This window comes from Camelus ferus, chromosome 26 (assembly GCF_009834535.1).
Source record: "Camelus ferus isolate YT-003-E chromosome 26, BCGSAC_Cfer_1.0, whole genome shotgun sequence".
Lineage (NCBI taxonomy): Eukaryota > Metazoa > Chordata > Mammalia > Artiodactyla > Camelidae > Camelus > Camelus ferus.
In genome coordinates, this window is record NC_045721.1 from 5,894,013 (window position 1) to 5,906,585 (window position 12,573).

A 12,573-nucleotide genomic window follows, 5' to 3' on the forward strand; every position below is an offset into this window, starting at 1 on the left:
GCAGCTGTTGCATTAAAAATTGTTTGTGCTGCCACTGAAATCCTCTTCCTCCTGCCTCCTTCCCCAAATAATTTTCAGTTACAGCACAGATACTAAAATGGCGCTTTAAAAAATTAAAATACAGTTCTGGAAAAAAAAAGAAAGACCATATACATGTAGAATTAATTGCTGTGTATGCTTCTAATTACCGAGAGGCTTTATTTTATTTCTGTCACAGCAGAAAGAGCTTCATCAGGAGGAATTCATGTGGAGATCTAACCATGTCCTAGTTATTTTGTGTTTAATATGCTTGAGACGTTTAATTATTTGGATTAATTCATTTACCATTAAACTGCCCAAAGACTTGGATGTGTTCTGCCCTGAGAGGCTTGTCAGCATGTGAGCTACACAGGCCCGGCCTTAAGGGAGTCTGTGGAAAAGTCCAGCATCGAGGGGGCAAAACAGATGCAGATTCAAATCCTGGCTCTGTGACTTGCCAGTTTCCTTGCAAGAACTCCTTGTGATGTTTCTCATGTTCCTTCTGTGAATGAGTTTACCGCAGTGCTCCATCCTAACCCCCGTTACCTATGTGACCTACCAGGGACTACTGCAAAACCTCTAATATGCTCTTACGATCCAGTAACTAATGTCTGCAGGCTGGCTTATTATATGTTAAAGATAAGCATTTTTCAAAGAAAAACATGAGTACACCATATTTCTGATTAAAACTAATGGTGGATTAGGTACAAGCAAGCCAAGCTGTTAGATATCCTGACAGTGACTAATAGACGTCTGTGTGTTTATGTACCTTTTAGTGAATTATATATACTGCACTGTAGGTACAGACGGCAAACGAGGCAATTTATCTCCTATTTTCTTTGATGGTCTGGCCCATAAAAATAGGCCAATGATGAAGAGGAATGATAACCTAGAAACAAAACTTCTTGGAATGATAACCTAGAAACAAAACTTCCATACAGACACTCAAATGTAACTCAGCATCCAAAGGGAGCAATAGACCCCTTGACTGTGACCTAGCCTGAAGTTACTACAGACTTGTACATCATCCTGGGAAGATCCTTGTACGTTTCCCACATCCCCAGGTCACCAGTTATCATGAGAGTTGCACACAAGAAAGGGTCCCTGACATGCTCATCTTTCAATATCTGAGCTTCAGGAAGAGGGCTTCCAAGAATTGATGCCACTATGGATGATCACTCTGGACAACAGAAAACTGTGAAAGGCAAGTTCGAGGGCAGCTCCTCCTTGTCTTCTATGCTCCAGATTGGGGAAAATGCTAGAATTCCTTAACATCCTGGAAGAGGTGCTATCCTTGACCAATTTAACTATTCTGTCCATGAATACCTTGGGGCACAGCCCAGACGTCATAAACTGGCCTCTTTGGGATTAGAAATCCCTAGAGCGCTAAATGGGAGAGAATGCTGGAATTAAGACAGATGTCCCTACTCATTCATGATATCTGTTACGCAATTGCTCACCTTAACCTCCGATCCCTAGGGAAATAAATAATATTAGCAACAATGACTAGCACACGAGTCCAAAGTAGTTTTTGAAAAGTTAGTTCATGTAACCCTCACTACATTATGTCATCATGTCTCCCCTGATTTTCCTGTTCTCTTCTTCAGCACAAGCCTTAAGCACACATGACTCAGCTTTGTTCTACCTGAAAAGAGAAACATCCACCCCTGGTCCTCAACCTAGCCTTGTTCTGCTTCGCTAACATTCTCTCTGTGCCAGTCTTGCTAACATTTTTCTAAAGTCTCTAGATGTACATTGTCCAATAGAGTAGCTGCTAGCCACCTGTTACTATTTAAATTGGCTAAATTAAATGCAATTAAAAATTCAGTTCCTCAGACATACTAGATACGTTTCAAGTACTCAATTTGTCTGGAAAGAGCCACATGTCTGCTGATGGCTATTGTAGAGAACAGTACAGATATAGAACGTTTCCATCAACTCAGAAAGTTCTATTGAACAATGCTGCTCTATGGTGAAGAACCAGTTATTGCTTATATGGTTGTTTTGTTTTTCCATTCTATCACAAATTCTTTTGGATCTACACTCTATTCAAGAATTTCTCTTCAGGCTACAATAAGGTAACAAGGACTATATTTATTCTTTGGTCTTAAGCAACTAGAAAACTAGAAAAAAAATACACATGAAATATGTTTTGAGTTTTCAGGCGCTGGGGAAGAGGCAGGACAGAATTTGACCTCTGAAAACAATGAAACAAAAAGAAGTGAGTTCTATGATTGACCCAGCTTATGCTCAGTGACAGTTTCCAAGCCTCAGCGAAGAGAAATCTACACACAGCCTAGAAGTCTCCAGGAGTCTCTGTAGAGAAGATAGGTATTAGAGTAAATAGAGGCCCGTGATGCTGGAATGTGTGAGGTGTGGTACCAAGAGAGGTGACAACATATTGAAAGAGAAATCCAGATACTTATAAAGAAGTCCCTTCACATCTTTGGATGATTGCTCATCTGTACATGCATGACAGGAAACTACTCAAGGCTAGAGAAAGAAACCACTGAAAAAATATGCCAAAAAAGAATTCCCAAAGAGGGCTGTAGTCAGAAGTGGAAAAAAACACACTAATACATATGCAGTCCAGTCCCCAGAAGGGTACCACCTTAGTAAGGGATATAAATTAACCCAAGACTAAAAGATGCTCTGGATCTACACTAACAAAACTTAAAAACAATCTTTAAAAAGATCTACATGCTCCTAAGTAGCTTAACTGAGTGTCAGAACTCAGTTTTAAAGAAAATTTGGCTTGCCAAAACATAAAATTTATGGCATATGACATCCAATAAAAAAATCACCAGATATGCCAAGAAGCATGAAATCAATTCAAACAGACCACCAAATGACACACACGATGAGATTAGCAGACCAAGATGCCTAAACAGCCATCATACATACGCTCCAGAAAACCAAAAAAGTAGAGGAAAATGTAAGTATGATGTGGAAAGAAATGGAATATATAAAAGTAAACCAAATGAAACCTCTAGAGATTACAAACAAAATATCTAAAATGAAAGACACACATTGGATGGAATGAACAGCAGTTTGTACACTACAGAAGAAAGATCAGTGAATTTGAAGACAGAGCAGTAGAAACTATCCAAAATGAAACACAGAAGAAAAATGACTGAAAGAACAAAATGAGTAGAAGATTAATGACATGTGGAACAATATCAAGTGGTCTAAGAAACATATATTAGGAACGTTAGGAGGAAAGAAAAGAAGTGAAAAAAAATTGATGAAAATAATGGTCAAATTGTTTGTCAAATCTGATGAACACTTAGAACTCAATGAACCAAAAATCTCAATAAAATCCAAAACAGAAGTAACAAATAAGACCGCACCAATACACATCACAATCAAATTGCTGAACACCTATAATGAATAGAGAATCGTAAAAGCTTTCAGAAATAAAAAGAACAAAAAGAAAGGAAAGGAACAAAAGAGAACTTAACCAGATTCCTCTTAAGAAGCTATGCCAGCCAGAAGACAATGCAGCAATATGTTTAAGTGCTGAAAGAAAACAAAAAAGTCTACCCTTGAATTCTGTAATGAGGAATCTTCCGTGTACTCAGTAAGTATTCCGTACGTGTTAGGCTCTGTGCTGAACACAGGGTTCCCCAAAAATGAGCACGGCTCAATTCCTAGGATAAGGCTCCCAGTATAACATGTGAGAGAAGAGGAGGACACACATAATGAATACTTGCAAAAGTATGTTTACAGTCAGAAGTGATGAGAAATGATTTACATCTGAAGAATGGGAGGAAGGAAGCAGACAAGCTGTCCTGATCCACGAAGATCTTCATGAGTGAGGATGCACCTGAATTTGTCGTAGAGAAGCCACAGCGGAGCAACCCAAACCCACTGGCATAACAGTGAACTTAATGGTAAGAACTCAACGTCTTCTATTGTTTGTTTGATTGTTTTTAGGAAATGAATTTCTACAAAAGCTTCTGAGATTTGGGGGGAGAGGGTTTAAAGAATGGGCGTTAAATCTTCCCCTTCCAACATCTCCCCAATACTCCAAATGCACTCATATTTCTGATTCCCAAGTAAGTATGATATCCATGGCTAAAAGCCCAAGGATAATGTTCTTTGTGCAGATTATACCCCTGTACCATAGAATCATGGGGTGTTAGGAAGGGACGATCCTTAGAGATAAGATGATACCAAAATTCTGCACATATAGCAATGAGGGATGGACATTTTTTTCCTAGGCCATGTGGCTTTTCAGGAACTGGGGGCTGTTAGATGCAGCTCTGACACTCCATGCACTTTCCCTCATGCCATCGCTCCTTCCCGGGCACAAGAGAAATGAATACGGCATCGACTGCAGCTGCTGTCCCTGCACGTAATTAACAAACCCAAGGGAGCGATCTGCGTGACAGAGTGACAGCTTTAATCTAAACATACAGGCATATCTGGGCATGAATGGTGAACTGAGGGCAAGGCCAGCAGGTATCTATTTACAGGAACGTAGAAGAAGCCTTCTGGGAAATACAATGTGATCAAAAGGGAGAGAAAAAAATGGAGGCAGAGGGAAATCAATTCATAAATGTTAAGCCATCATTGAAAAGAGTAAAATACTAGGTTATCACTAAGATAATTCAGCTCTTAGTAACTAACACTCACATCCCAAGAAAAGTAAAAGCCCCAAGATGAATGTCAGTAAAGTGTCAGTGTGACACTGAGAGCAGAACTGGCCATGACCATGGCACTGGGGAGGGTAACAGGGACGAGGACGACCTTCACAGCAGACCTGCTGGTTCTCTCAACATCAGGGTTACCTAGAGTTTTAACAAATACCATAAAATAAGGATTGGACCCACACATCTAACCAGCAAATGTGTTCCAACGCACACAAAATGAACCAAAAAACAATCCCAGAAATCTTCAATAAGACACATAGTGGTGTGTCCTTGTTTTTTTTTTTTAAATCAAGTCTGAATACAGGACAGATTTACTTTTAAATGGACTTCTGGAAGCCTCACTATCTCAGAGCTCTTTCTCCCCATCTCCTCTCCCCTTTTTGCAGACACAGGACACTACACAGCCTTATTTTCCGGTCCACGTACAGAAACTGACCTTTTTAAATTAAGCCTGTTGTTTGTTCGTTTTTTAGAACAGTGGTTCTCACATGTTAGTGTGCAGTGGAATCGCCTGGAGGGCTGTTTAAGCCAGGATGCTGGGTTCAAACACACAGTTTCCCGTGCAGTGTGTCTGGGGTGGGCCTGAGTCCCGGCATGGCTAACAAGTGCCCAGGTATGGCTGAGGCTCTCTGGTGAGGAGAAGCACTGTTGGGCAGCTGTCCCCATCCTCCAGCTCCTGACACAGCTTTTCCCATTATTAAACAGAATAACAGGTGGACAACGATTACATTTGCCTTGTTCCCTGCAGTTCAGGCAGGGCAATGAGAAAAGGCTCAATAAATATTTGTCACATAAGTAAATGAACAGGTAAATGAATGGTTGAGTTGTGAATGAATAAATGAATGGATGAATAAAAGCACTTGCTTTCTTGGGTGCTTCAAAACCGCTTAGAACAACCCTAAACACAACAAAATGGAACTGTGCATGAGCAAGAAACCCAACCAAAATGATTCTATTCCAGAACAAAGAAAAAGAATATTCTAAAGATAAATGCCCCATTAGGCCTTTCAAACCACGGAGAACAAATCCCTGGTACCTGTCAAAGGATCACATTTTCCCTACCTACAGGCTTTAAAAGTTTAAACACTCAGCATCAGTCTCAGAGTAACTTTCTGCATACTCAACGGACTAGTTTACGATTTTTAAATCCGAATATTCATAAATCTTTAAAACAAGGACACCCTTCTAATTTAAAAAGGTAAATCGCACAAGTGCATGTATGTCTTCTCCCTCCCGTAACCCGCTAAGCTATAAACCCACAAAGACAAAAGGTTTGAGGTCAGCGATGATCTGGAGGATGGAAAACAGTGGCCGAGCGGCAAATGCCTTCACACAGCAGAGAAAGCTGGACCCTGGTGAATGCAGACAGATAAAGGGACAAGCAGCAGGCAGACCTATGCGGAGAGCACAGGGGGCCAGCCCAGGAATGGGAGGCCCAGCCACCTCAGCCAGCCGGGGTGGGAAGTGAGCTTAAAGCAGGCGGAATAAAGGAAGTTGAATAATGTGAAGTTTGACGTACGTACTGTCATCCTTTCCGACACCGTGCTATCAATTCACGTTCAATATCTCACCACTGTCACGAAAGATACAGACCAAGTCAAACAGGAAAAAGAACCAAGTGAAGACAGGAATCTTTTTTTCTTTTTAAGGCATAGATGATCTTTAGAGAGATGAGAGACAATGTTGTGTGAAACAAATCCAAAAAGTGTAATAATAATCGTTTAAAAGTTCTTTTAGAACTGACTTACTTTTGGATTGAATCGTAAGGGTCCCATCGCAGAGCTGAGGGGTGTTTTGAAGAATCGAGTCAGGTGCTGCTGTTGCTTGTCCGTCTGGGGCCCGGGTGATGTCTGCCCCTCATGGCGTGATGCCCTGTGGAAACATCCACACGTTCAGTCAGGGGACATACCGCTGGACCACCACGTTGATCTCAAGCATGCAAGACTGCTAGACTTGTCAACCCACATGACTGATTTTGAGTTTAACATTGGCATTGCATCCACAGCCAGTGCGAGGCAGAGTTGTCAAAAAGACAAGCTCGTTGCAACTTATGGAAGCATCCAAGATTCTTCAGGTAAAAGTGGACCATCTTTATGTGACAATAATGATCAAAGGCATCATCGCTATTTCCAAAAAGAAAAATGAGTACCTAAATATAGAAAGCCATATGATTATGAATAATTAAAAGATGGTAATATACTGGGATTGGTGTCAGCCACGGTCTTAGTCGCTTGAACTCTAAATCCCTCTGGAATCGTCATTTAAGACAATGGCTTCCTAAGATTGCTCCAAGAGAAAGCCCCTATCGGCTGGTGGCATCTTGTAAGTTTTGAGCTCACCTGTACCCCTGAGCTCTGTATACCTGTTTCTCCCCTCCCTGCCTCCCTCTCTGCCAACATGAATCCCACCCATCAACCAATGTTTAGTTCAAGCCGCTTTCCCTTCGAGAAATGTTCCTACAATTACTATTCAATAATTCCTCATCGTCTTTTGTATAAAAATCCAGACTTCTTACTAAGACATCCTACACCTTTTGTAGTCAGGTTTCAGCTTTCCTGTTCAACTTAATTCTTCACGACTACATTCCCTCTACCCCCAGCACTCTTATGCTCCAGGCCTGGGGCAACATCCTGCTTCCTCAGACCTCTGGGCCTTTGCACATGCTGCTCCCCCTCTCATCCTTCAAGCGTGGCTCAGTCAGCTAGCTTGAATGGTCCACCACCTACTCTAATCGCTTGCCTTTAAAAAAAATCCCGTTCTATCCATAAATAACCATTATTTACTGAGCATCTATGACATAGCAGACCCTGCAGTAGGAGTTGTACTTACATTCCTTCTGTTCATCACTGCAAAATTTATGTGGTTCTTAATACTATCCCTATTTTCCAGAAGAGGAAGGCAAGGCTTAGAGAGGTTTAGTAACTTGTCTAGGTTTACCTACAGTACACTGAAAAACTAAGATGTGAACATAGTTGATTTTACTCCAAAGACCATCTAGAGTTTTGTACTTAGCACCGTGAACTGTTCTTACAGATGAGTGCATGATTACAAACTCATCAAGGCAAGAGCCATAACGAGCATCTCAGCATTACATCTCCCTCACACGGCACAGTGCCTGCTACATCATATACTCTGTCTCATGCACACACACACATACACACACACGATTTGGATACCTCATGTAGGTTCCTTGGAATCAAACTGCTGGTTTTGAACTTGTATTATTACCCAGACAAATCTCAGACCTTTAAAAGTCAAGAGCTGTGTCTTCCAGTTCACGATCTCTCTGTATGGTTAGCATAACATTTGGCACATACTTGATGCTTAAAAGTGCTGCTTTTGTTGCTCCTCGGGAAGAAAAAGAGATGAATCTTTTCAATAAATTGTACAAAAAGCTCGGGTATCATTTGCTTGAGTAACTCTGGTTTCTCCCTTCAAGTGAAACATGTGTCGGGCTGTGCAGATTTGAAAGCTGTCCGACAGGGACTGGCCTAAAGGATACACTGGCACCGAGGGCAATTGTGCGAGGTTGTAAGCTCTGTGGTTTCCCATGATGTGAATGATTCAGAAAAAGCCATACCTGTTCCTCAAAGCCAGTGGGAAACAGGCTATGGGTGAGAGAAAAGCATGAACATTTTAAGTATGGAAATTAGAGGTTCTGGCATCCCCGGGGGGGGGGGGGAGGACATGGCTTTTTAGAGCCTACAGGAGCTGCTGCCAAATGTCTTTCGCCTTGAAACAAAAACTACCTTCAAGTCTCAATAATTACCACTGAGGTGTGCCAGCCCCAGAAATCCTTCCCAGCCAAGGAGCCCCACAGGGAGATAAAATTAACATTTATAATCATTTACCTTCAGGACCTAAGCTTCATACACATAACCTTGGGGTTAGATCTTAAACCTGAGGCTGGACTTTCCCATATCAACCCACGTAAGAGAAAGACAAGCAATATTCCCTTTTAACTTAACAGAGGATGTTCAGAGGGGAAGTCTTAAAAGAACAGGCGAGCTGATATATCAGAAGCAAGACTGCCTTTGGAGTACCATGTAACCTGGTTTTCTAGAACTCTGTAATCCCAAAAATGAGCTGGCTGTTTTTCATCTGATCTCCGGAGGACTCTCCAGACTCAAGAGAGACACGGTTCTCAAATCCACCTGATCCTCTTTGCTTATTATCTGAGCAGAATCAAAACACACAGAGGCCCAAATATTTGGCCAAACAAGAGAAGTAGCCAGGCAAACAACTAAAAAAGACAGATTAAATTGCCTGCCTTTTCTCCCGATAAAGACATCATCTTTATTGTCACTGAAATCATTCACCAATGTTATTCATGTCTGATTAATTCAGAGAAAGTCCCAGTTTTCTGTGTTTGATCCCGTTGGTTTATGAACTCAGAATCGTTAACAAACTGTGTGTCAGGGCTTTATGTTTTTATTTCCTTTTCTCCCTGGGAAAAAAATTGTTGATTTCGCCACCTTTCACTCAGAAAAGAGACCCCCAAAAGCAAGAAGACTGTCAATGGAGATACCTGATTGTGGCGTGAATGGTGGTCGCAGTGGGCGTGGCCATTAGACCAGGTGGGGCCAGGGGAGCGTTCAGCCCTGTCTTCCTATTGGGATGCGCCGACAGTGGGAAAATTTAATTGCCCCTCCCTCCTTCTTTAAGTGTGACAAGGGTAATGTATTACTGTCAAACTTCGTGAGAACGTTAAGAAAAATCATTCCAGCTGTTAGAGTCAATGAGAAAAGCCATGAGTCTTGTCAAGTCCTTTCGCTGCTTCACAGCGTAAAACTGTCACTTCGTTAATTAGAGGAGCGTGTTGCCACGCAACTCCAGCACGCGCTCACTCTCCATCACTGATCTTCGTCAATTTGGGTAATAAAATAGCAATTTAATAATCCCCCCTCACACATTAGGAACTGTTTTATGATGGAATTTCAGTTTCCTGGTGCACTTGATTAATCAGTCTGGGGAGGTCTTAAATAGATGTATTAGGAGTTTAATTAAAAGGCAGCCTGCAAAGAAACCAACTGAAAGGAAGACACGGTTCAAAGAAAGCAAGTTCAAGTGACTATGTGATAAAACTAAATATTCTAGGTAATCGGTTTGTGAGATGAGCTTTGGGCGAAAGGTGGATGAATAAACTCATGAGGGGAGGGGGTGGCACCATAGAAATCTCATGTTCTGTCTCTGCAGTTCCACAGAAGAGCTCTGTTTCCTGTCCACCACCTGTTCAACCCCCACCTCCCACCTGCCACAGCCCCCTCCTCCCACCACCGGCAGTGACTCGGGTGGCCCCAGAGCCCCTCTGAAACCCTGTGTATGGTACCCAGTGATAATCCTTCTTGTGCCCATTGGCAACAAAAACTGAAGTATCTCTCTTCCGTACTGTGAAGGGATGCCGTAGGAGATTCAGACATAACCCAACACCTCTCCCATGGAGTGGAATCTTAGGCATAAAGAGGGTAAATGTTAGAAAATTCTAGGCATAAATAAAACAGGGGGAAAAATGGCTCCATCTCTGGACACAGGAGGCTGGTGGGGAGCAGCAGGATGAACTAGAAAGTTCACTAGTGCAAAGCCAAGAGAAAGGGGTTCCGGTTCCAGCTCTCCCACTAGTCAGAACGAATATCCCTTTCAACTGATCAATCAACTGAGTGATTTCAGGCAACTGTTTCTCTCTCTCTCTCTGCTTCAGACACCCCTGGACTCTCTATGCTCTGCCTTTTCACTCCCCTGCCCTACTCTCCGATCCCTCCCGCTACCCACCAGTGTGGTTTTGACAAGAGCTTTAGGGTCTTGACAAATGCTGGAGAAGAAAAGGGGCAGGGGCTTCCACTTTAACTAGGAAAATATGCTTAGTACAGCCTTACTAATAAAATTAGCCAGGGAAGCCATAAGGCAGTACCATCACATTCCTAAGGGGAAATATAAATCATATATCGCCATAAGACCAAAACTCCATTAAGATAAAAAAAAATAATAGCTAGGTTAAAAGAAAAGGTCACATAATTCAAGCAGCTCTAAAAAAATCAGAGAATCTTTTTAACCATTGGAGTAGAATAAAATCAAGGTCTACGTTAACATTAAATTCTGTGAGCCCCTGAATAGGAACTAGATAATGTTGGCTGATCTTAGCCTAGCATTGACCCAGAAATACACAGCCCACAGTTTGTTTGGGGAGAAGTGTAAATTTATCCAGACATCAATACATTTCCATGGTACCTGTCACTAAAGAACTTGTCTTTTCTCTTTACTCCTTACTCTCTACCCACTGAGAGGTTGTGCATAGTAATTAATTTCAGCTTATAAATAAGTGTTCTTGTTATATACGATTTTGGAGAATCTCACATGTACATAACTGGATTAATTATAATCCTCAGTTCATGATCATCGTCAGTGATTCACACATGACATTAGTTCGTTCATTTATGAATTTTAATAATAAAATAAACATTTAAGAATGTACCATGCAACCCAATAATTAAAACTCTGACAATAACTTTTATCTACTTATATGCTCCCCCAATCCTGCTCTCCCATCTCCCTTTCCACCTCAAAATATATACAATCCCAAACTTTGTACTAGTTATTCCTTTTAATATTTAACAGTTTTAGAAATATATGTATGTCTAAATAACATCTCAGTTGGTTTTACTTGTTTTTGAATTTTGTAAAAGAATATTATGCTGTTTATAGTCTTCTGGGATTTGACTTTTTTTCATTTCCATTAAATTAGTAAGATTCAGTCATGTCTTAGTGAATACATGGGGTTGATTCAGTCCACTGCTCTGTAATAGTTCATTGCTTGAATATGCAATGATTTAATTATTCCTTCACTTAAGATTGCTTTCAGATTTTTACTATTATGAACTGCGATGATGTGAACTTTTTGTTTCTGTCTCCTGGTGATCCTAGACAATTATTTCTCTCTGGTAGACACCAAAAAGCTGAATTGCTGGGTTTTAAGACATACAACTGTTCAACTTTCCAAGACAATACCTTATTTTCCAAATACATTTTACCAATTTATTCTCCTACCAGCAACTGATAAGAGATCTTATTGATCTGCATACTCTTTAATATTTGGTATCTTTAGACATCTAAAATTTTAATCAATGAAATGAGTAAAACATGTTATGTAATTATGGTCTTATTTTGTAGTTCCCTCATTACCGATGAAGTTGAATATCTCTAAATATGGCCTCTATGCAGTGGCCATAAATACACTTCCTCCTGTGAAATGGTATTTTTCCCATTTTAGTATTGTATTATAGAAGTTCTTTATCCACTAAAGAGATAGTGACTATCCTTTGTTAACTGTACATGTGACACGTATACTTTCCTAAAAGAAAAGCATCCACACGTGTGACCATTATCCACACTGTGGTCCACAGGGCACTTTGCAACCCAGCCCTTCCCAACTCTTACACCCTACCTCCTCCCTTTTTCTCTCACTCTGTTCTAGTAACAGTGGCATTTCTTCTGTTCACTGAATACACCGAGCTTATTCCTGCCTTTGATGATCTGACTTTGTCGCTGCCTCCACCTGGGATACTTTCCCCCCAGACACCTGCATGGCTCACCCTGCAATTCATCTCATCTCTTCTGATGTCACTTGCTCTCAGAGGCTTTCTCTGACCACGCTATTTCCAAGAGCTCCTCTTTTTCCTATTGTCACCTTCTCTTTCCATATCCTGCTTTATTTTACCCTAAATCCCTTACACAGCATTAAACCATATATTTATTTATGGAAGTGTTCATGATCTGTCTACCTAATTAGAAACGGCAGGCCCTTCCCTGTTCTTCCCTATACACTCAGTGCCCAGGACAACGTCTGGCCCATAGCAAGTACTCGATAAGTATCTGTTCCAAGAAAGAAATATTGAGAAAAGTATTG

The 12,573-nt window shown here is 41.0% G+C and overlaps 1 long non-coding RNA gene across 1 annotated transcript in view; it reads right to left on the reverse strand.

The window, feature by feature from the left end:
* Positions 1 to 12,573, reverse strand: part of LOC116660000 — a 207,719-nt gene that overhangs the window by 162,951 nt on the left and 32,195 nt on the right. Inside the window, exon 2 of the long non-coding RNA XR_004315356.1 lies at positions 6,422 to 6,545. This is a non-coding gene — a long non-coding RNA (uncharacterized LOC116660000). The remainder of the gene's footprint in view (positions 1 to 6,421; positions 6,546 to 12,573) is intronic.